This window comes from Staurois parvus, unplaced genomic scaffold (genome assembly GCF_062004578.1).
Source record: "Staurois parvus isolate SC_StPar_1 unplaced genomic scaffold, SC_StPar_1.0 ptg001402l, whole genome shotgun sequence".
NCBI lineage: Eukaryota > Metazoa > Chordata > Amphibia > Anura > Ranidae > Staurois > Staurois parvus.
The window spans coordinates 277126-303377 of record NW_028319198.1 but is presented as its reverse complement, the minus strand read 5'-3'; the positions used below and the strand labels follow the sequence as shown (position 1 = coordinate 303377).

Genomic DNA, 26252 nt, shown 5'->3' with positions numbered 1-26252 from the left:
ACCCCCCCCCCCCCAGTGAAAGCAGTACCAGCTCCTGGACTTTGCCATCCTCCTCCCACACTCAGGCCAGTGACAGCTCTGTGTCCATCCCCACCTGGTTATCAGCACTGACACTCACTTTTTCAGGGCTGTCCTCACCCCTTCCTTCCTCCACTACTCTCCAGCTCAGGATTTGAAAATGGAGACAAAACCTCAGAGTTCCTGCTTTGCTCTGGATTCCACTTTGCCCATCATAGTGACAGGGAAACAGCACAGGCCTCCCCTGGAGCATGGGTGGGGTCACAATTGCATCCCGTGCAACCCCTGATGCTATGCCCATGCTAGTTCCTAATCATGACTTGTCTTTGCTAATGTTTGGTTTGACCGTGGCTAATTCCTGATCACAGCTTGTCTCTACTGATTCCTGGCTTGACCTTACCTAAATCCCAACCATGACTTGTCTCTGCTGATTCCTGGTTTGACCCTGGCTAGATCCTGACCAGGGTTTGTCTCTGCTGATTCCTGGTTTGACCTTGGCTAGATCCTGACCAGGGTTTGTCTCTGCTGATTCCTGGTTTGACCTTGGCTAGGCCCTGACCAGGGTTTGTCTCTGCTGATTCCTGGTTTGACCTTGGCTAGGCCCTGACCAGGGTTTGTCTCTGCTGATTCCTGCTTTGACCTTGGCTAGGCCCTGATCAGGGTTTGTCTGCTTATTCCTGGTTTGACCTTGGCTAGGTCCTGACCAGGGTTTGTCTCTGATGATTCCTGGTTTGACCTTGGCTAGATCCTGACCAGGGTTTGTCTCTGATGATTCCTGGTTTGACCTTGGCTGAGTCCTGACCAGGGTTTGTCTTTGCTGATTCCTGGTTTGACCTTGGCTAGATCCTGACCAGGGTCTGTCTCTGATGATTCCTGGTTTGACCTTGGCTAGATCCTGACCAGGGTTTGTCTTTGCTGATTCCTGGTTTGACCTTGGCTAGATCCTGACCATAGCTTGTCTTTGATTATCTTCCTGGTCATGACTTCATCTGCTGCCCTGACCACTTTCTGTCTCTTTGGCTACAGACCACCGCCGATCCAGACCCTGCTTTCAGCCTACCAGATGTTCCAATGTCCCGGCCAAATGCTTTCTGGTTTACCTACTCCCAGGAGCCTCCTTTTCAGTCTGAATAAGCTTTCACAGCCAAACATACCTCCAGAAAGAATCTTCTGTGGATTGCACTTCTGGCACTCATGCCACTGGTGCCCTCTTGTTTCCTATGCTACACTCCTGGGGTGTCTGGACCATAGGTGTAGAGGAAGCCCCTTTGTTGTCTTCAAACATATATCAGCCATGCCTCCAAATGTAGTCATGATTTGTGGGGGACACGGTGGTCATGTGAGAGGACAATTGCCTCGTTGCCATTGCATCCTCTCAAACAAGAAGAGGTTATGTACTTGTGTTGTGTCAAATACCTCCAGCAGCTGAGGAACGGCAAACCAACAGTTTGAATAGATGGGTCACCAGAAAGGGAAGTATGGATCATCCTCTTACAGGATGGGCTTATTTGACCCTTTTGACAATGTAGTTACAGGAACATATTAAGCAATTGTAAGCAGCTTCTCACCTGATTGGCCCATTCAGATCAAGAACTGGGTAGAGCTGTAAAATGTCATCTCTTATTGTCTTCTCCATGTGAAGAGGAGGATCTGGAGGGGAAAATTCAGGATTCAGAACAGATGTGCTATGTGCCTGCACACGGTCTGACCACAGCTGATATGGAAATTGCACAATGTATAATGTGTTTATATGAGGATAAAAATTGTGAATGAAAGAAATTATTTAAAAAAAACATTATCCAATTACATGTGCTCAAGGCTGCAATTATAAACCATGGGGCCCCTTACAGGCAATCTGACAGGGGCCCCATACAGTCAATCTAACAGGGCCCCCCATCCCCACAAAAAAAGCTAAAAGCCAGTGGGGGGGGGGGGGAGGGCAGAGAGAAGAAGCTAGCTTTCAGCTGCTGCAGAGAGACCTACAGGGGATCAGTTCCAGTAATTTACCAGCCCCTGCCTTTCCTGAAAGAACACAATGAGTGATCAGTACCAATTACATACTGTGTTCATTCACTACTAAGTAAACTGTTTTTTTTTGTGGTGATGGGGGACCCTGTTAGGCTGGCTGTATGTGGATTGGTGTCCCTCCCCCCGGCTGTGCCGATCACCCTTCCTGCCCACATCCAATTCACCCAGCTGCCTGGGCCCTGTACAGGAGGACTGATGGTACTCCCTTATCCACGGCCCTGCGTGTGCTGCAAATGGGAGTAAACTGAGAGACCTCCTTTGTGTCTCTGCACTCATTAATAGGAAATGGGGTTTGATGGATTCTTGAGGGATCACTTCTCACCCGGGATCACTGGATCATTGCTTCTCTAATTTTCCCATTCTGCTGTTCATATCTGAACATGTTCAACTGGGGACAGCTCTGCCCATTGGGTTACTTCTGTCTAATATTTTTCTAGAGATCACAGGTGCTCAAAATCATCTCATTTTCAAAGGTATCGATTGTAAATATGTATGTTGTATCTGTATTCTCTGTGTGGCTCACCCTTGTTGATATCACTTTGTACTTTACCTGGAAAGATTTCTCTCTGTCTGTGAAACTTCAGCCTCCCCTTCAGTCTTGCACAGGTGTACTGGCTCCTCCCCTTCAGTCTTGCACAGGTGTACCAGCTCCTCCCCTTCAGTCTTGCACTGGTGTATCGGCTCCTCCCCTTCAGTCTTGAAGAGGTGTACCGTCTCCTCCCCTTCAGTCTTGAAGAGGTGTACCGTCTCCTCCCCTTCAGTCTTGCACAGGTGTACCGGCTCCTCCCCTTCAGTCTTGCACAGGTGTACCGGCTCCTCCCCTTCAGTCTTGCACAGGTGTACCGGCTCCTCCCCTTCAGTCTTGCACAGGTGTACCGGCTCCTCCCCTTCAGTCTTGCACAGGTGTACAGGCTCCTCCCCTTCAGTTTTGCACAGGTGTACAGGCTCCTCCCCTTCAGTCTTGCACAGGTGAGCTGTCTGAAATGGCTTCCCCTGATTTCACTGCACACTGTGAGATCCTCTCAATGTGCATTGGAACCTGCAGCAGGTCAGACAGAGCCTGCCTCATTTTCTAGCTGGAGGACATCCAGTATCCTCTAGCGCTTTCCTCCTCAGCCTGACTGTCTCTGGCTCCGCCCCTTTCATTTGTTGGATTTCTTAGGGCAAATGGATTGCTTAGGTTTACATGCAAATGCAGTCTGCCTAGAAACGCCCACTCCTCCAGACTGATGTCCACCTCTCAAGGCATTTTGATATTTGCATAACTCCTCCCAAGAGCCAGCCCACTGCTTCCGTAAGGACTGAGAGCTCTTGAGAGGAGTAGTAAGACAGAAAGCTATGTACAGCACCTGGCCCCTCCCACCAGTCATGATCTGCATGCATGGGCGTAGCATCAGTGGTCGCAGGGGCCGCAATGCTGACAACCAGGCAGGGGTGAACAGCGAGTTGTCACCAGGATGAGCGAGGGGGGAGGAGGAGAGCACCATCCAGGAGCTGGTACTGCTGTCATTGGGGAGGTAATATGACTGGTTGGATCTATGCAGAGAACAGACACTCCACCCCACCCCTCCCCACAACTCCTGCTGATACTCACACAAAAATTCTGACAAAATTCCATAACACTGCGGGCTCCAGAGGCTACATATTTTACTGTGACAGTTAAGGCAGGATGGGGAATCTGTCATTGTCAGCATGGGGGGGGGGGGGGATAATGTGGCATTACTAGGATGGTGGGGGGGGAGTCAGTAATTCCCTTGAGGGGGCATGTGTCATCACTAGGGGGAGGGAACCTGGAGGTGGGGGTCATCTGTCATTACCTTGTGGGGGGAGGGGGGTCATCTGTCATTACTTTGTGGGGGGAAGGGGGTCATCTGTCATTACCTGGGGGGTCGTCTGTCATTCCCGGGGGGAGGGGTCATCTGTCATTACCTGGGGGGTCGTCTGTCATTAGAGACAGCAGTGCCACTCTAAGTGTAAATATATAAATAATAAAGTTTCTCCCTTTTAGCTCCCAACTCCCATGTCTGCCAGTGTACTCACCTCCAATATCAGTCTCAATGTTCTGGATTGTGACCTCCCCGGCTCCGGTTGATGTGAATCCTCGGAGGGTGATGGTGTAGTTGGTTCCATACTGGAGGGGGATTTTATATTCCGTCACATTGGGTGAAACTGGAGAGATTCATCCACAGCAAAGGACACATTGTAATCCCTCCAGGCTGAGATATTCATCTGCAAGGAATCATTTCATGGATTATATGTTATGTCACTCATTTTATGACCAAGAGAATCGGAAAAATAAGAAATTGGATTCTTTAGTCAACTGAAGTTAAATCTATAAGGATTTATAGCCAATTTGTAAGTCTATACAGAGCCTTGAAAATGTCCTCCTCCCCCTGAAATGTCCCCCATGTTGTCATGTTACAATGTATCCCCCTCCCCCTGAAATGTCCCCCCATGTTGTCATGTTACAATGTATTCCCCCTCCCCCTGAAATGTCCCCCATGTTGTCATGTTACAATGTATTCCCCCTCCCCCTGAAATGTCCCCCATGTTGTCATGTTACAATGTATTCCCCTCCCCTGAAATGTCCCCCATGTTGTCATGTTACAATGTATTCCCCCTCCCCCTGAAATGTTCCCCATGTTGTCATGTTACAATGTATTCCCCTCCCCCCCTGAAATGTCCCCATGTTGTCATGTTACAATGTATTCCCCCTCCCCCTGAAATGTTCCCCATGTTGTCATGTTACAATGTATTCCCCTCCCCCCCTGAAATGTCCCCCATGTTGTCATGTTACAATGTTTTCCTCCTCCCCCTGAAATGTCCCCCATGTTGTCATGTACATCACTGACCTAATATCCAAGTACCGCCCAGCACGCACACTCCGCTCCTCACAAGACCTCCTTCTCTCTAGTTCCCTGGTCTCCTCCTCCCATGCCCGCCTCCAGGACTTCTCCAGGACATCACCCATCCTCTGGAACTCCCTACCCCAACCCATCAGATTATCACCTACTCTTCTCTCCTTTAGGCGCACCCTGAAAACCCATCTCTTCAGGGAAGCCTACCCCACCCCCTGCTAACTTGCCGACCTCCTCCACTCTTCCTACCACCCCATCCCCCACAGATATCTCCTCCTGTGCCACTATCCCCTCCCTCCTAGATTGTAAGCTCGAAAGAGCAGGGCCCTCGATCCCCTCATGTTTTGCATTGTATTGGTATTGTTCTGTCACATGTTCTGTCCCCCTTTGTAATGTACAGCGCTGAGCGAACTATCGGCGCTTTATAAATACTGTATAATAATAATAATAATAATGTTACAATGTATTCCCCTCCCCCTAAAATGTCCCCCATGTTGTCATGTTACAATGTATTCTCCCTCATGTTGTCATGTTACAATATATTCCCCTCCCCCCTGAAATGTCCCCCATGTGTCATGTTACAATGTATTCCCCTCCCCCTGAAATGTCCCCCATGTTGCCATGTTACAATGTATTCTCCCTCCCCCTCCCCCTAAAATGTCCCCCATTTTGTCATGTTACAATGTATTCCCCTCCCCCCTGAAATGTCCCCCATGTTGTCATTTTGCAATGTATTCCCACCTGAAATGTCCCCATGTTGTCATGTTACAATGTATTCCCCTCCCCCTGAAATGTCCCCCATGTTGTCATTTTGCAATGTATTCCCACCTGAAATGTCCCCCATGTTGTCATGTTACAATGTATCCCCCCCATGTTGTCATGTTACAATGTATTTCCCCTCCCCCATGTTGTCATGTTACAATGTATTCCCCTCCCCCATGTTGTCATGTTACAATGTATCTATCGGGATTGGATGTGATGGACCGACACAAAGTGACACATAATTGTGAAGTGGAAGGAAAATGAGAAATGGTTTCCAACATTTGTGACCAATAAATCTGTGAAAAGTGTGGTGGCATTTGTATTCGGCCCTCCGGAGTCAATACTTTGTAGGACCCCCTTTGGCTGCAATTCCAGCTGCAAGTCTTTTTGGGGATGTCTCTTTGCACATCTAGAGAGGGACATTTCTGCCCGTTCTTCTTTGCAGAATCTCTCAAGCTCTATCAGATTGGATGGAGAGTGTCTGGGAACAGCAATTTTCAGGTCTGGCCACAGATTCTCCACTGGATTTCGGTCTGGACTGTGACTGGGCCATTCTAACACATGAAGATGCTTTGATCGGAACCATTCCATTGTAGGTCTGGCTGGATGTTTGGAGTCATTTCCCTACTGGAAGGGGAACCTCCGCCCCGGTCTCAAGTCTTTTGCAGACTTTAACAGGTTTTCTTCTAAGATTGCCCTGTATTTGGCTCCATCCATCTTCCCATCAACTCTGACAAGCTTCCCTGTCCCTGCTGAAGAAAAGCATCCCCACCACATGATGTTGCCACCACCATGTTTCACGGTGGGGATGGTGTGTTCAGGGTGATGTGCAGTGTTCATTTTCCACCACACATAGCATTTTGCTTTTAGGTCAAAAAATTCAATTTTGGTTTCATCTGACCAGAGCCCCTTCTTCCACATGTTTGCTGTGTCCCCCACATGGCTTCTCACAAACTGTAAACTGGACTTCTTATGGCTTTCCTCCAACAATGGCTTTCTTCTTGTCACTCTTCCATAAAGGCCAGATTTGTGGAGTGACGACTAATAGTTGTCCTGAGGACAGATTCTCCCACCTGAGCTGTGAATCTCTGCAAGCTCCTCCTGAGTTCCCATGGGCCTCTTGGCTGCTTCTCTGATGAATGCTCTCCTTGCCCGGCCTGTCAGTTTAGGTGGCCGGCCATGTCTTGGTAGGTTGGCAGTTGTGCCATACTCTTTACATTTTCGGATGATGGATTGAACAGTGCTCCGTGAGATGGTCAAAGCTTGGGAGATTTTTTTTTATAACCTAACCCTGATTTAAACTTCTCCACAACTTTATCCCTGACCTGTCTGGTGTGTTCCTTGGCCTTTGCGATGCTGTTTGTTCACTAATGTTCTCCAACATACATAAAATCACAATAAAATAAATTTATGTTTTTGGTTGTAACATGACAAAATGTGGAACATTTTAAGGGGTATGGATACTTTTTCAAGGCACTGTAAGTATCAATGAACACCGTTGGTTGTGATAACTGTATGTAAATTGGGGCATTTTATTCACTGACCACCACTGTACCATAATGGACCCATTCTCTCACTGACCACCAAATGTGGTATAGCTAAGGTACCAACAATTGAATACAAAATAATTTACAGCAGGGGTTCCCTGTGACCTAAACATTACTTACAGTGTCACTAAACCAAAATCTTTGGAAACTTGCTATATTACATTGTGTGCAGACTCACTTTGCTACTAGAACATTACTTTTCTGTAGATTGCAAAACACCTGGTTGACCCTGCTGTTCACCCTCCCTCCCTTCTTTGTGTCCCTGCTGCAGCCTCAGATTGTGTAGACCAGCTGTTGTCATCCACTGAACATGCTCCAGTTTAAGTCCCCTTCTAAGCTTTCATTTCCTCATTTTTCTAATCTGTGCAGCCCACGTGACTATAAAGTACACGTGGGAGTATACACAGTGGTAAATAACATTCCCCTCCCTCCTCTTCCATGTTCTTGTATTGCTAAACACTATGGGGGAGGGATATAAAATGGTGATTGATGGAGACTTCACCTCCCTTTTAGTCCCAGAACATACAAGCCATTAGACACAGGTTGGAGGGACATGATCAGCAGAGCCTTCTCCATATATGTTTACATTGAACAAAGTGAAAGCTATTGTCAGTCACCCTAAACCCTGCCTACATCTTATTGTAAAAAATAAAAAAACATTTGCTTTGAAATATAGATTTTTTTTCTTTATTCGGAAACAGTTTTTTTATGACATGCGACTGGCACAGCACCAATCAGCTCCGTGCGGACACAGATTCATACATCAGCAGAGTACTAGAAACTCCTCCCTCAAATCTTTTCCTGAGAACGTGAAAGACCTGGGAAACGTCATGTGACCTCTGAACAAGAATGAATAAATACACTACTGTAATGTACATGTAAGATTTGAGTAGCTGAGATGTGACCTGTAGAAATATGACAATATAGATTTAGCTTCATTCCATGGTAATATAAAATGTGTTCAAAATTAAGGCAGAGGCATATGGTCACCAATTAGCATCTGAAGGGACAGAGATTCCTCTGGAAGGAGGTGACACCTAGATGCCAATAATATTTTTCACCTACTGGTAAATCTGGAAGGAAAAAGCTCTAGACGGTTTTGCTTCATGACACAGCGGGGGACCAGAGGAGGTTCCGATGTGTCTGGGGAGCTTTAAAGTATATCAGCAGATCAAAGGAATATATTTCATCTCTCATAAAAGCTAAAATATTAGTTGCAGAGAGATGAAAATACTTCCTTCTGATTGGACACACTGTAGGCTACATCTGCATGTAAAAATTGTATTTGTGGTCTATGTAGAATCCCCGAGAAATGCAGGAAATGGTTATATGGCACTGGATTGCGACAGCTGAACAGTGACTGGTACTGTCGCGATCAGACTGATCGGACTTGGTGATTCAAACTGTTCCTGGTTCAATTGACTTTGGGCATTTCAGCACCCAGAACGCCCTGTGGGCTGGAACAGGAACACCCCCCAGAGTCAATTGGCCAAGGGCTAATGTCCAACCCACGTCCATATTCCCATAAATTGAGGACCTTGAGATATGGATGGGGTGATTCATATGGAGCTCATTCTATTGACTGACAGATCGCTGACTTTCTCTGACTTGCTCCAGTCGCAGGATAAATCTCGGTAAAGTTTTATTTCTCTTTTTTATTCCCTTTTATTTTATAGTCAATAGCCAATTGTGTGTCTTTTTGTGTTTTCTGTAACTTTTTATACTTTGTACATATTTTATGCACTGCCCACTTTCGGGATATTAAATCATAAAATTAATAAGTGACTTCTGGGTAGTTAAGTTCGGGCTCATAACTTCGGAGAGATTAGATTGTATTTTATTTTAGTGTCTTTATACGCTCGGTCAAGTTCATTGCCAATCTGTATGCAATTGCACTGCGTGTTGGCAGATTGTATGCAGATTGTAAAGGTAACAGGTCTGCCAGATGGAGATCTGTGTGTGTGGTGTCCCAGCAGGCCAGTAAAACTGTTGGGTGGTGGCAAGCTACAGTTTGTGGTGTGTCTGGTGTGGGGGTGTGTGGACAGTGGAAGAGTGATTAACACCGGGGTTCTGGCTTGTAGGATAGCTGGAGGAATCCTAAAAGGGTGTGTCGATCGCTAGGCTGGTCCTCAACCCTAATTAGTGCACCAGATTGTATGTAAGATCGTATCTGCCCATGTGTGTGGTCAGCCAGCTGGATTGGAGTGGTCTCCCTCTAGTGGTGGCCAGAGGTAGTGTGGGCTGTGAAAGTATATCACGGCCGGTCTTATATATATTCAGATTAAGTCCCCTTATTCCCTCTTACTCCAAGTCACAGCCTCGGTTAGCTAGTCGCTGTGGGCGTGTGTGTGCAGTGTGGATCCGTGACAACTACTCAGATGGTTTCTTAAATTAAGAATTGGCATACTCTTTATATGTTGTACATTATTAGGATAACGGCAATTAAACATTGTATGCTTTGTATCATTTTAAAGGGTTCCTCCATGATAAAAAAAAAAAAAAGTGAAAGCAGTGCACTAGCTGCCCTACTCCAGACACTCTGTTCCTGACTGAAATCTCTGAAGGACTCTTCAAGGGACGAGGCTGCAGTCACTGCTCTGCCTATTCACTTGAATGTGAAATTTCAGTTTGAGCTACTGAGATCTCTAAACGGCAGGATTTTTCAACAGAAGGTACAGTATGGACTAACTGCAGACATGGGAAATAGAGCCAAAAGCTCCACCTGCTGACTGGATATGAGATCATAAATCTTCTTATTTAACATTTAACATTTACTTTGAAAAGGTTTAAAATGAAACTTTTTAAAATGTTATTTTTTATCCACACTCATATTAAATAAAGGAAATATGAAGAAAACCGCTATAGATTCCTTTTAAGGCATCTGATCAGGTGGACTCAGACTTTTCTGGCAGCAATCATTGATCAGTATGAAGAGCATTGCCTGGTGCTTAAAAGGTAACAACCACTTAGAGCTACTCAACTGTCATTGGCACAACAATGGCCAACCTCAGAATTTCATTGTTTCTTATTGGGCTTCCAAGTTCGGGCTGCTCCTGGACACTTTGAAAAGCAGAAGGATTTAGGTGGACAGGCTGGGGAGGATTGATGGAGGATTCTCAGCAATGGTGTACAAACAGCTGGTTGGTGGGACTTTTCTGGAAGGAGATGTCTGCTGACCAGCAATGGAAGTCATGTGAAGAACTTTCTGCCAGGAATGGACAAGGCTCTGTTCCAGATGTCATAACTGGCTTTATCTGTGTGTATTGGTTGGTCTATATGATCCATGGTCTATGTTTTCACTCCCATCAGGAGAAGACCTATTGGTTGAATAGACAGTGCTGGTGGTCCACATTGGCGGACAATTTGTAGAACAGCAGAATATATGAACGTGTAACATCTAATTGTGCTGTTTACATTCCTGGCTTACAGATGGGATTTCGTTATCCCTGAAATGTTGCTATGCTGTGGAATTGTGAAAGCCCGGAGAAGATTCGGCTGCAGGAAAGATAGAACTAAATTCTTGGACTGATAAGTATCTATTTCTTTAAAAACAGCAGCTACATCATTTTGAATTTTCACACACTGGGGTGAAGTTCATCTTTAATAAAAGTTATACTGTTTTACAAATCTCCTAATACTGTTGTAGACAAAAGTCTGTTTACAGAGCTCAGTAGTTCAAGCTGAAATAAACAGACACAAGTGAAGAGTCTGAGCAGTGTCTCCTCCCCCTCCCTCCAAACAGTTCCAAAGGTTTCAGAGATATACTGTCTGAACGTAAACAGTGCTGTGTTCTCTCCTTAGATAACCCACAGTGCTCTGGGAATCTTGTGTCATGGGTACACTCTGTATTAAATGTCTATTTGTAATTATTTTATATTAAACATCATTTCTAAAACACATTCACTTAAAGTCAAAGAAAATCAATTCAATCATTAGCTTTAGATTAGTTTTTAACAGGTAAACAGTAACTGTCCAATATGGAATTCAGGTTAAAATATACAAAATGTAGAATTATTTTACCTGAAATCCAGTTATTTTTCCCCATTTCTCAGACAACTTCCATCCTATTGTGTTATTTTTCATTGATGGAACTTTCATTATTTCAGGTTTCCCCGGCACTGGATGAAGAAAAATAAATAAATAAATGCAATAAATTCCAGTACACTGTCCATGCACACAGAGGTCAGAGCATCCATCTCCCCCTATACTCATCTACAGACCCAGAATATGGAAAAATTAAACAGAGAAAGTGTGTTTTTTTTCTGCATATCCAGAAAAGCTTTATTGCAACAAACAAAAACTTACAAACTAAACCAAACTAAACCACCAGACCCCTCTACTATTCATTTTATTCCACCAGACCACTCCTATTCCACCAGACCCCGCTCCTATTCCTTCTATTCCACTAGATCCCACTCCTATTCCTTCTATTCCACCAGACCCCGCTCCTATTCCTTCTATTCCACCAGACCCCACTCCTATTCCTTCTATTCCACCAGACCTCACTCCTATTCCTTCTATTCCACCAGACCCCACTCCTATTCCTTCTATTCCACCAGATCCCACTCCTATTCCTTATATTCCACCTGACCCCGCCCCTATTCCTTCTATTCTACCCAACCATGCTCCTATTCCTTTTATTCCACCAGACCCCTCCTCCTATTCCTTCTACTCCACCAGACCCCACTCCTATTCCTTCTATTCCACCAGACCCCACTCCTATTCCTTCTATTCCACCAGACCCCGCTTCTATTCCTTATATTCATCCAAGACCCCACTCCTATTCCTTCTACTCCACCAGACCCAACTCCTATTCCTGCTATTCCACCAGACCCCGCTCCTATTCCTTCTATTCCACCAGACCCTTCTCCTATTCCTTCTATTCCACTAGACTCCACTCCTATTACTTCTATTCCACCAGACCCCGCTCCTATTCCTTCTATTCCACCAGACCCTTCTCCTATTCCTTCTATTCCACCAGACCCCGCTCCTATTCCTTCTATTCCACCAGACCCCACTCCTATTCCTTCTATTCCACCAGACCCCGCTCCTATTCCTTCTATTCCACCAGACCCCACTCCTATTACTTCTATTCCACCAGACCCCACTCCTATTCCATCTATTCCACCAGACCCCACTCCTATTCCTTCTATTCCACCAGACCCCCGCTCCTATTCCTTCTATTCCCCCAGACCCCGCTCCTATTCCTTCTATTCCCCCAGACCCCACTACTATTCCTTGTATGAATTCTAATTCATCCTGCACTGCTATATGGTAATTGTCTGCAAGCAATATCCATCTGTAATATCGCCCATGCCATGTATGAATGCAAATTCACCTCGCACTGCTAAAATCCACCTCTAACTGAAGCTGATCCATAACTATCAATGTTCTTATTGGTCATTCTTAGTGCTTCAAAAATGTTTAACTCTGGTCCATATTACTGTGGTGTTTATTTTGCCCTTATTGTCCAACACAAATTTATGAGCTGATCCTAATATTTACAACTCTGCCCTCCTGCTCTCTTGTCTCTTGTAGTCCTCCTTTGGTGTGAGAAGTTTTCCCTGCTAGCCATGTGTCTCTGCTAAGCATTCCTAATTGATTAATCGACAATTCCCCCACCCAACTCAGTATAAACTTAGGCCTTCCTTAGGGGAGGCACAGCCAGGGGTAGCATTGGCAACTATCACCTTGGATAAAGTATTGATCGTGGATTAAGTATTAAGCTTCGGCTCTGCACTTCAGTGAATGCACAAGGTGAGAAGCAGATAACTTCAAATACTAATCAGACTACAGGTGACCTGTTTCTCAATCCAGATCTTTCAGCTCTTATCCAGTCTGCTTCATCTACACTCTGTAATGTGTACTCCCTACTCCTCCTTCTCAAAGTTGTGTTCTCTCTCTTCAAACTATCTCCTTCACCCCTCTTCTCCACCCCACAGCTTATATATATATATATATATATATATATATATATATCACCCTCACTCCTTTCTTCACCTTATTACTGTACTCATCAACTCCTGATAATTCTGAACCCACACACTAATAAAACCTCCAGGACACTGGAACCTGTCACTCCATATAACTCATACTCCCATATTACCTCCCTCACCATTCTGCTTCTAACATCTGGAGACATTTCCCCAAATCCCGAGCTGCCATCTTTTTCCTTTGATCAACACACCCAGCACCCCCTATCCTCCAACAGCAGCCACAATCCACACAATCTGGTTACTATTCCTCTTCTTCCTAGAACCAGCCTCCCCTTTTCCTGTGCCCTCTGGAATGCCTGCTCTGTCTGTAACAAACTCACCTCTGTCCATGACCTTTTTATCACAAACTCCTTTAACTTGCTTGCAATTACAGAAACCTGGCTTCATGAATCTGACTCTCCCTCTCCTTCTGCCCTCTCCCATGCTGGTCTCCTCTGGACTCACTCTCCCAGGCCTAGTGAATGGAAAGGAAGTGGAGTAGGAATCCTATCCCCTCAAAGCACTTTTCAGGTCCTCCATTCACCTCCCTCTCTGTCCCTCTCCTCATTTGAAGTTCACTGTATTCATCTGTTCTCTCCAGTTTCTTTAAGAATTGCTGTGCTCTATCGGCCTCCTGGACCGGTATCAAGCTTCCTTGATGACTTCTCTGCCTGGCTGCCTTACTTTCTCACTATCATTCTTGGTGACTTCAACATCCTTGTTAATCTTAACACTCCCGCTACCTCTAAACTGAGCCAAACCACTTCTTTTGCCCTAAAACAATGGACACATGCTTCTACTCACTCGAATGGTAACTGCCATAACATTGTATTCTCCTACCAATGCACTCCTTGTAACCTCACCAACTTTCCTCTTCCACTCTCAGATCACTTCGTTATTAGCTTCACTCTCTCCTTGGCTTTCTCCTCCTTGTCTTCCAACTACCAAACAGTTGCCTGTAGAAACCTTTGTTATCTTAACCCTTCTCTTTTCTCGGCAACAGATTGTCTCTGACAAAATCTCAGCCCTGTCCTGCCCCAACCTGGCCAATTATGTCTACAATAGTTATTATACAGGATTTATATAACGCCAACAGTTTGCTCAGCGCTTTACAATATAACGGGAGACAATACAGCAACAATACAGTTCAATACAAGAGGGAAAGAAGGGCCCTGCTCCTTGGGGCTTACAATCTAGGAGGAAGGGGCTAGTTGTACAAAAGGTAGTAACTATGGCGGATGGACTGGTTGGAAGAGTAGAAGATTCCATTATTAGCTGAGGGCAGGATAGGCTGCCTTGAAGAGTAGGCGATAGCCTGATAAATTGGGGTAGAGTTCCAGAGGATGGGGGAAACTCTGGAAAAGTCCTAGAGATGAGCATGGGAGGAGGAGACATGGGAGCTAGAGAGCAGGAGGTCTTGCGAGGAGCGGAGAGTACGGTTTGGGTGATATTTAGAGACAAGATTGGTGATGAAATTTGGGGAAGAGTTATAAATGGCTTTATACGTTATTGTTAGTGTTTTGAATTTTATCTGTTGGGCAATGGGAAGCCAGTGGAGGGATTGGCAGAGAGGGGCGGAGGACACTGAGTGGAGGCCAGTGGAGGGATTGGCACAGAGGGGTGGCAGATACAGAATGGTTAGTAAGGTGGATAATTGGAGTAAAGTAATTGAATTTGGGGCTGAAAGGACAGATGGGAGTCTAGGATTATACCTAGTACCCTGGCATGAGGGGAGGGACTGATGATTGTGTTATTGATCTTGATGGAGAAGTCAGGGAAGGGGACACGGGCTGGGGGGAATACTAAGAGCTCAGTTTTGGAAAGATTGAGTTTGAGGAAGTGGAGTGACATCAATGTTGATATGTCGCTTAGTAGGTTAGTAATACGAGAGGAGACTGAAGGGGTGAGGTGAGGGGTAGAAAGATAGATTTGTGTGTCAGCATAGAGATGGTACTTAAAGCCATGGGAGTTTATCAAGTGACCAAGGGAGGAGGTGTAGATGGAGAAGAGAAGGGGTCCAAGGACAGAACCTTGAGGGACCCCTACAGAAAGAGGGAGTGAAGAGGAGGAGGCAGCGTTATAGGTAACACTGAAGGAGTGCTGCGATAGGTAGGAGGATGACCAGGAGAAAGCAGAGTCTCTGAGACCAAGAGAGTGGAGTTTTTGAGGAGGGGATGGTCAACCATTTCAAAAGCCACAGAGAGGCCAAGTAGTAAGAATACAGAGTAGTGACCATTGGTTTTAGCTGTTAGTAGATCATCATCAAAAAGGAAGTACAAGATGTCATCTAGAGCAGCCACATGATTGCCAGCTCCAGCACCCCCTGCTGAATCCACTGCCATCCGGGAGGTAGTGGGCCCCGGAGCAACCACCGGAGGTCCTGTCAACACTCTGAAGAGGTGCTGGGTGCTCTGTCCCTTCGGCTGAGCTCCGACGGCTCGCGGCCTACCGCGGCACCTAAAGCCGTGGTCTTTCCTGCCAGCCGCGATGTACCAAGTTGCCTCTGAGATGCCCCCCGCTCCAGCAAGAGGGACAAGGGAATGCAACCACCACCCCCACCACCGTCGGTACCTACCACCGCCGCAGTGACCCGAGATGCCGCCGCTCCGGAGGTCTTGCCGTCACCCAGGATTGGTACTGGGCCTACTGCAGCCTGCGAAGCCGCGGTCCTTCCTGTCAACCCAAGACGCCACCAACCCCTGCCAGAGAGAGGGGAACCTACCACCACCCCTACCTACAGCCGCCACCACCACCGTTGAGAGAGCCCCTGCCTCCTAATCCTGTACCGAGAGGAGAAGCCACCACCGCCGGCACTGAGAGGGTAATCCACCACCACCAGAACAACTCCCCTGCTACCCACCGTGCCACACAGCCGCCCCCCATGCCCCGCCACCACACAGCCCAGAGCCCCGTCACGTGAGCCTGCCACGCGGCCTACAGCACCTACAGATGCCGGGCCCTACAACACCCACAGACGCTGGGCCCTACAGCATCTACAAGCGCTGGCCCGCACCAACTACAAGCGCCGGCCCACAGCACCTACAAACGCCGGCCCACAGCACCCACAGACGCCGTGCCCTACTGCAGCTACTGACGCCTAGCCTACAGCACCTCCAGACGCCGTGCCCCACAGCACCTCTAGACACCGTGCCCCACAGCACCTCCAGACGCTGTGCCCCACAGCAACTTCAGACGCTGGCCTACAACACCCACAGACTGCCGTGACTAGCCAGCAGCAGATCCAGCTACCCACCACTCTCCCTCCCCTCCCACAGATAAACTCCTCCGCCACTGCACGACAGACTCTCCGCATCAATATGCCCTGTTGTGAAACCTTTCACCTCCCTCACTTGACCAGCACTCCGCCCACCCTCCTAATATGCCACCTGTACTCCTCCTCCTCCTCGTACTCCTCTCCTCCATTCACAAAATCTCCTCCCTCTACCCCCCTACTCCCCCAAAACAACTATACATCGGACACTCACTACTTCCATCTCCCCACTACGGCTCTCACCACCTTCTCCTGATACTCCACTCTCCCACCGACCCACACGCCACCACTAACAGACCCACACACTCTTCCACATCCCACTCCCATGCCACCTTTCTCACCCTTCTCCTCCACCTAACCGCCGGGGATATCTCCCCAAATCCTGGCCCCTTGCCACCTCACTCACCCACTAGGCACCCTCCTACTCCCACAAACCGCCACAACCCCCTCAACCTTATACCTGTCCCCCTCCTCCCCGCATCCACCCCTCCACTCTCGGTTGCACTCCTGAACGCCCGATCGGTTTGCAACAAGCTCACCGCCATCCATGACCTCTTTATCTCCCACTCCCTCACCTCCTAGCGATCACCAAAACCAGGATCCAAGCCACTGACTCCACCTCCCCTGTGGCACTCTCCTATGGAGGTCTCATATGGTCCCATTCTTCCAGACCGAGCGGTCATAGAGGTGGTGGGGTCGGCATGCTCTTGTCACCGCTGAGCACTTTCCAGGTCCTTCCAAACCCCCCCTCTATCCTTCTCCTCCAAGGCCCACTGCATCCGACTCTTCTCCCCCACCCCTCTGAGGATTGCAGTAATCTATTGGCCTCCTGGACCCGTATCCCACTTCCTTGACGACATTTCCGCCTGACTACCCTTCTTCCTCTCCTCTGAGCTCCCCACCATCATCCTTGGAGACTTCAATATCCCTATCAATGTCAACAATCCGGCTACATCCCAACTCCTCCACCTAACCTCTTCTTTTGCACTCACACAGTGCACACAGTCCTCCACCCACACCAACGGAAAAACCCTGGACCTCGTTTTCTCCCATCTCTGCACCCTCCACAACCTCACAAACACCCCTTTCCCTCTCTGTGACCACAACCGCATTATGTTCCCCATCTCCCTGTCCTCTAACACCCCCCCCCGAACCTCAAACCATCACCAGCCGTAACCTCTGCAACCTGAACCCGGCCCCTCTCCACTCTGCAGCTGACCTTCCACTGTCATGCCCTGACCTGGCCACTACTGCGTATAACGACTCGCTATCAGCTGCCCTAGACTCCTTAGCACCCCTGACCACACGTAGCATTAGACCCCGACCGCTTCAACCCTGGCAGATCGACCACACTAAAAATCTTAAATGACGCAGTCGTGCGCTGGAGTGATTATTGCGCAAAACCAGATCCCCTCGAGCTTTCTCCCTCTACAAATCCGCCTTCCTCATCTACACATCCTCCCTCCACGCCGCCAAACAAGCCTACTTCGTAACCCTCAACAACACCCTCTCAACCTGTCCTCATCGGCTTTTCTCCATCTTCAACTCCCTACTCTCTCCCCCCCACCCCCACCCAGTACCTCACTCACCGCCCACGAGATTGGCAATCACTTCCAAAATTAGATTGACGCAATCCGTAAGGACATCGCCAGTGCTCAACCACATCAACTCTCCCCTCCTCTGACCTCGCAACCGCCCTGCCCCCCACCACACCTAACATCCCGCACACTATAACCTCCCCAACAATCCGCTCCTTCAGCACTGCTACCACTGAGGAGGTCACTAAGGTCTTCTCAGAAGCCCACCTCACCACTTGCCTCCTTGACCCTGTCCCCACACAACTCCTCCGGTCACCTTCCTCCTCCATCCTACGCTCCCTCACCCACATCTTCAATCTATCCCTCTCCACTGGCGCATTCCCCTCCCCCCTACAGCACGCGCACATCACTCCCATACTCAAAAAACCTTCCCTGGACCCCACCATCCTGAACAACCTTAGACCCATCTCCCTGCTGCCATTTACTTCCAGCTCCTTGAGCGCTTAGTCTACAATAGCCTAACTGCCCACCTCACTGACAACAACCTCCTCGATCCCCTACAGTCTGGCTTCCGTCCCCTACACTCCACCGAAACCGCCCTACTCAAAATCACTAACGACCTGCTAACCGCCAAAGCTAAGGGCCACTACTCAGTCCTCTTACTCCTTGACCTTTCTGCGGCCTTCAACACAGTTGACCACCCCCTCCTCCTTAATAAACTACACTCCCTCAGCATCAGAGACTCTGCTCTCTCTGGCTCTCCTCCTATCTATCCCAACGCTCCTTCAGCGTTACCTATAACGCTGCCACCTCCCCCTCTCTCCCCCTCTCTGTTGGGGTCCCCCAAGGCTCTGTCCTCGGGCCCCTTCTCTTCTCCATCTACACCTCCTCCCTTGGCAAACTGATACACTCCCACGGCTTCAACTATCACCTCTAAGCCGATGACACACAAATTTACCTCTCCACCTCTTCAGTCTCCGCCCGTATCACTCACCTACTGAACGACATAGACTGGATGTTGCTCCATTTCCTCAAATTGAACTTTTCCAAAACCGAGCTCCTGATTTTCCCCCCAGCCCGTGCACCCCCTCACCCTCTCCATCACGACCAACAACACCACCATCAGTCCCACCCCGCAAGCCAAAGTCCTAGGTGTCACTCGACTCAAACCTGTCCTTCCAACCCACATGTCCAATCGTTGGCAAACTCATGCAGGCTCCACCTCCGCAACATCTCCAAAATATGTAAGTTCCTAACCCCAGACACTACTAAACAACTCGTTCACTCCCTTATTATCTCACGACTCGACTACTGCAACTCCCTTCTCACCGGCCTACCCCAACACAGGCTATCCCCGCTTCAGTCTATCCTGAACTCAGCGGCCAGACTCATCCACCTTACCAACCGCTCCGCTTCTGCCACCCCCCTCTTTCATTCCCTCCACTGGCTTCCGATTGCCCAACGCATTAAATTCAAACTACTAACATTGACATACAAAGCTATTCATAATACTGCCCCAAACTACCTCACCGACCTGATACCCAAATACCACCCTACCCGTAATCTTTGCTCCTCACAAGAGCTCCTACTTTCTACTTTCCCTGGTCTCCACCTCCCATGCCCGACTGCAGGACTTCTCCAGGACTTCCCCCATCCTCTGGAACTCGCTACCCCAATGCATCAGACTGTCACCTTCCCTCCTCACCTTTAAGCGCACCCTGAAAACCCATCTCTTCAGGGAAGCCTACCCCATCCTTACCTAACAGCCGATCTACACTCTACACGTCTCCTACCACTCCATCCCCCACATCCACTTCCTCCTGTACCACTATCCCCTCCCTCCTAGATTGTAAGCTCAAAAGAGTAGGGCTCTCAAACCCCTCATGTTTTGTTTTCTAACTGTAGTGTCTCATGTACTGTCCCCCACTATAATGTACAGCGCTGAGCAAACCTTTTGGCGCTATATACTGTATAATAATAATAATAATAATAATAATTAGTGAGTTTTAGTAGGGCAGTGTCAGTGGAGTGCAGTGAGCGAAAGCCAGACTGTAAAGGGTCAAGAAGGTTGTTGTCAGTGAGGTGGGAGCTCAGGCGATCCCCTCTGAGGATGTGCTCGTGCACGAAACGCGTAAGGAGGAACCGATTACGCCGTGACATCACGGCGTCGGTGCAACGTGGAGCTCTGGTGGCCATCTATGCTTGTGGATGATTAGTCCGGTTTCTGATACTGATTTTTGGATGCATCTGTTTTTATATTTACTCCTAATAAAAGTTTAACTACATACTACACTATGGGCATATTTTATCTTGACTCCTTCGTGGAGTGCTGATTTTCCAGATGCCCAGCCCTTAGCCTCCAGAGAGGGAGCCTGCTAACCCCCTGAGATCTGTAGCCATCCATCCCCTAAAGGGGATCTCTGGATGCCCCTGGATCATCCCAAAAGGCTTGTGGATCCACTCATGCTGAGAGGGAATCATTTCCTACCTGGCCCTGATGACCTTATCTGATGACATCTGGATATTTAGACGTGCATTATCAATGCACCTCCAGTGAGTGCGCATTTCTTCTGTTCACAAGAGCACAATCACCGAACTGAGTCATCAGGATCTTCACTGGCACTTATTTATGAACTTTTATTATACTTTATTTTATCAATATTATGCTCTGTGCATATTTACATTATTTATATATCATTTTATAGCGCTGCACATTTTATATATAGATTGTAGACTAAGCGTTATGGGAGTTTAGAGGTAAATGGCAGCAGGGAGATGGGTCTTAAGTTGTTGAGGTTGGTGGGGTCCAGGGAGGGCTTTTTAAGCATGGGAGTGATGTGTGCATGCTTTAGGGGGGAGGGGAAGGCACCATTAGAGAGGGAGAGATTGAAGATGTGAGTGAGGGAGCATAGGATGGAAGAAGAGGGTGACTGTAGTAGTTGTGAGGGGACAGGATCCAGAGGGCAGATAGTGAGACGGGCTTCTGAGAAAATCTGAGAAAAGTGACCTCTTCAGTAGTAGCAAGGTCAAAAGAGGAAAGTGTTGAGGGAGGTTTAGTATAAGGTATGATAAGTGGGATGGATGTCTGTGCAGTGGATATGCCCCTGTGAATTGCGTTTAATCTTGTTTTTGAAATGATTTGCAATCTTGTGAGCAGTGAGTGAGGTACTGGGTGGAGGTGGAGAAAGTAGAGAGTTAAAAGTAGAGAGGAGACGACAAGGACTGCATGACAAGGTATTAATAAGAGTGACAAAGTAGGCTTGTTTGACAGCATGAAGGGAGGATTTGTATCTTAAGAAAGCAGATTTATATAGGGCGAATGCTTGCTGGGATTTGGTTTTACGCCACAATCGCTCCAGCACATGACTATGTAATTTAAGATTTCTGATGTCAGTCTGCCAAGGTTGTAATGGTCGGGGCCTGATGCTTCCTGTTAGAGGAGCAAGTGAGTCTAATGTGGATGAAAGCGAACTGTTGTAGACAGTAGTGGCCAGGTCAGGGCAGGACGGGAGAGATTCTGTCATAGAGTTGGTCAGTTGCAGAGTGGAAAGGAGCAGGGTTCAAGTTGTGAAGGTTTCTGCGGGTAATTGCTGCTTGGAGGGATAGGTGTTTGAAGACGAGGACACTGAAGGTGATGAGATTGTGATCAGAGAGGAAAGGGGTGTTTGTGAGGTTGTAGGGAGTGCAAAGATGGAAGAAAACAAGGTCTAATGTATTCCCATCAGAGTGAGTGGAGGACTGTATACATTGTGCTAATGCAAAAGATGAGGTTAGGTTGAAGAGTTGGGATGTAGCCGGGTTGTTGACATTAATAGGGATGTTCAGAGAATGACAGTGGGTAGTTCAGAGGAGAGACAGTAGGGTAGCCCGGTGGAGAAATCATCAAGAAAGCGGGACACGGGTCCAGGAGGCTGATAGATCACTGCAATCCTCAGAGAAATGGGAGAGAACAGCCGGATGCAGTGAGTCTGAAAAGAGAAGGATAGAGAGGGAGGGTTAGGGAGGACCTGAAAGGTGCTCAGTGGGGATAGAAGCAAACCGACCCTACCACCTTTCCGACCACTGGGTCTGGGTGAGTGGGTCCAGATGAGGAAAGTGCTGTGGGGGAAGCAGAATCTGCTGCTTGGAGTCAGGTTTCTGTAATTGCTAGTAGGTTAAGGGAGCGGGAGACAAAAAGGTCATGGACAGAGGTGAGCTTATTACAGACAGAGTGGTTTTTGGGAGCATGGGGACTGATGTTAATTTGAGGGGATTTCAGCTATTCCTGGAAGAAATAGGATGCCTGGTGTGGGGGTGAGATACTGTTAGACCAGGGTTTGGGGAGATATCCCCAGAGGTTAGGAGAAGAAGAAGGGTGAGGAAAGTAACATGGGTGCGGGATGTACACGAGCGCACATGCCTTCCAGTCCTGGTATTTGGGTCAGCAGGAGAGTAAAGTATCAGCAGGAGGTGATGAGAGTAGTAGTAGGGAGATGGTAGCAGTGAGGATGAGATGTACAAGTTTTAGGGTGGAGCAGAGGGATAAAGAAGTGAGATTTTGGGAACGCAGGAAAGTAATATGAAAAGGAGTAGAGGGGACATATTAAAAAGGTACACGGAATGGAACTCAGACTTGTAAGAGATGTTTCCCAGGGTGTTTGCTTGCAGTCCATCCAGCATGCAGGAGAGTTCTTTGTTGCTGCTTGAGTTATCCTGCTTTAGTTAAACTGCTGTGCTTAACTGCGTCTTAGCGCTCCAACGCAGCACTCATGCAAAAGCAGCACCCCATTTGTGATTGTACCCCCATCTGTATGCCCGGACTTAATCCCTTGCTCTCTGTGAATCTGCCTGGACTTAACCCTTCGCTGCCTGGAATCTCTTCACTGTGAGGAACCTTCTGCTGTCCCCATGATCCTGCTTGCTGGATCTATCCCCTGCCTGGACTTAACTCTTTGGTTCTCCATGAACCTTCCTGGACTTAACCCTTCGCTGCCTGGAGCTGCCTGTGTGTATTGACCCTGTGCAGATTGACCCTGTGTTGCTGGTGTGGGCTGTAGCCCTCTGTGTCTGGCTCCCTGCATCTAGCAAGTGGACTAACCCTGTGCTGCCCAAAAGACTGAGCCCAATTCCCCCCAGGAACCCAAAGTCTCCTAAAACCACCCCTTCACTGTCCTACTGAACCCTGTGGATTACCATCCCCCTGTTCCATATTGCCTTCCAGAGAAGTTTACTGTGTTGCTGTGTCTGGTGTGGATCTGTGGACAACAGAACTATTGTTTGTGCCCCAAAAACCTCCTCAATAAACGCCCGCATGTCGGGTTCCATGCAATTTCTTGACAACTCTTGACATGTTCTCTTGACATGTTCACTGTCATCCACCCTGGACACATTGGCCCCCCTCACTACACACAGAATTAGGCCCCGACTGCTACAGCCCTGGCAACCAGACACTACCAGATGCCTCAAAACACATAGCAGTGCTCTTGAGTGTTTATGGCTTAAGACTAAGACCCAGCATGACTTCGACCAATATAAACCCACCCTTCAAAAATACAATTCTTGTCTCCAAACTGCCAAACAGACCTATTTTATCACTCTACCACCCTCTCACGCAATCCCCGTCAACTCTTTTCTATATTTAACTCTCTACTTCATCCTTCTCTACCTCCACCCACTAACTCACTCACTGCCCAGGAAATCTCTAATCATTTCAAAAATAAGATTGATGCAATTCATGATGAGATCTCCACTGTACAGATATCTCCCTCACCCTACACTCCTTGTCCACCTGCACAACCTATACTTCTCTTGATTAACAAACTACTATAGAGGAGGTTAGTAAACTGTTTTCTAAAGTGCACCTAACCACCTGCCCCCTGGACCCTGTTCCCTCGCAAATACTATGGTCACCCTCTGGCTCTATCTTTCATTCTTTAACTCATATCTTCAATCTCTCCCTTTCTACTGGCAGCTTCCCCAACTCTTTATAACATGCGCTAGACACCCCCATACTTAAAAAAGCCTCACTGGACCCCGACAATCTTGGCAACCTAAGACCCATCTCCTTACTTCCTTTTCCCTTTATACTCCTTGAACGTCTAGTCTACAACTGGCTGAGCTGCCAACTTATTGAGACTAACCTTCTCGATCCCCTTCAGTCTGGATTTTGCCCACAACACTCCACAGAAACTGTTCTCCTCAAACTCACAAATGACTTACTATCCGCTAAAAGCAATGGTCACTATGCCATACTCTTGCTCTTGGACCTTTCCGCTGCCTTTGACACAGTTGACCACCCCCTCCTTCTCAAAAAACTCTATTTACTGGGTCTCTGTGACTATACTCTCCACTGGTTGGAATCTTACCTAACTCACCGCATGTTCAGTATCACTTACAACTCTACTTCCTCCTCTCCTACTCCTCTTACTGTAGGGGTCCCCCAAGGTTCTGTCCTTGGACCTCTCCTATTCTCTATCTACACTTCTTCCTTGGGTCAGCTGATAGCTTCCCATGGTTTCCAATACCATTTCTATGCTGATGACACAAATCTATCTCTACTCTTCAGCTCACCCCATCCGTTTCCTCACGTATCACCGATTTACTAACAGACATATCAGACTGGATGTCACACCACTTCCTAAAATTCAATCTATCCAAAACTGAGCTGATATTTCCTCCCCACGTGCCTCCTCCCCTGATTTCTCAGTCAGGTTCAATAGCACCATTATCAACCCATCCCCGCATGCCAGGGTGCTAGGTGTAACCCTGGATTCTGAACTATCCTTTCAGGCCCACATCCAATCCCTGTCCAAATCAACCTCCACAACATCTCCAGAATATGCCCCTTTTTAACCAATGATGCCACAAAGCTCTTAATTCACTCCCTGGTCATCTCTCAACTTGACTACTGCAACTTACCTCATTGGCTTACCTTTACATAGACAATTCCCCCTCCAGTCCATCATAAATACTGCTGCCAGGCTCATCCACCTTATCAACCTTCTAATCTATACACCTTTAGATGATCCCTGAAAACCTCTTTGAAGAAGCTGTCACGGATCCAACCCACGCGCACACAGAGCCTAGCTAATCGAGGCGCGCACATGTGGCCGTGACTTGGGGTAAGAGGGAATAAGGGGGACTTAATCTGAATATATATAAGTATATAAGACCGGCCGTGATATACTTTCACAGCCTGCACTACCTCTGGCCACCACTAGAGGCAGACTCCACTCCAATCCAGCTGGCTGATCACACAGGCAGACATGAATCTTATATACAATTTGGTGCACGCTAAGAGTTGAGGAGCAGCCTAGCAATCACACACCCTTCTAGGATTCCTCTAGCTCTTCTACAAGCCAGAACCTCTGTTAATCACTCTTCCACTGTCCACACACCCCCACACCAGACACGCCACAAACAGTAGCTTGCCACCACCCAGCAGTTTTACTGGCCTGCTGGGACACCACACACACACAGATCTCCGTCTGGCAGACCTGTTACCTTTACAATCTGCATGCAATCTGCCAACACGCAGTGCAATTGCATACAGATCGGCAATGAACTTGACCGAGCATATAAAGACACTGCAATACAATACAATACAATCTCCCTGGAGATATGAGCCCGAGCTTAAGTACCTAGAAGTCTCTTATTAATTTTATGATTTAATATCCCGAAAGTGGGTAGTGCATAAAATATGTACAAAGTATAAAAAGTTACAGAAAATACAAGAAGACACAATTGGCTATTGACGATAAAAAAAGGGAAATAAAACTGAAATAAAACTTTTACCAAGAGTTATCCTGCAACTGGAGCAAGTCAGAGAGAGTCCGAAATCTGTCAGTCAATAGAAACAGCTCCATACGAATCACACCGTCCATATCCCAGGTCCTCAATTTATGGGAATATGGATGTAGGCTGGACATTAGCCCTTGGCCAATCGACTCTGGGGGGTGTTCCTGTACCAGCCCACAGGACGTTCTGGGTACTGAAATGCCCAAAGTCGATTGGACCAGGAACAGTTTAAATCACCAAGTCAGGGATTGAATTTCCAACACCAGCTCATCAGTCCGATCAAGACAGTACCAGTCACTGTTCAGCTGTCGCAATCCGGCGCCATATAACCATTTCCTGCATTTCTCTGGTATCCTACATAGTCTACAAATACAGTTTTACATGCAGGTGTAGCCTACAGTGTGATCAATCAGAAGGAAGTATTTTCATCTTTCTGCAACTAATATTTTAGCTTTTATGAGAGATGAAATATATTCCTT

General features: G+C 47.5%; 1 pseudogene; it reads right to left on the bottom strand.

Moving 5' to 3' along the window:
* Positions 1-26252, bottom strand: part of LOC149436192 (uncharacterized) — a 59909-nt pseudogene that overhangs the window by 17817 nt on the left and 15840 nt on the right.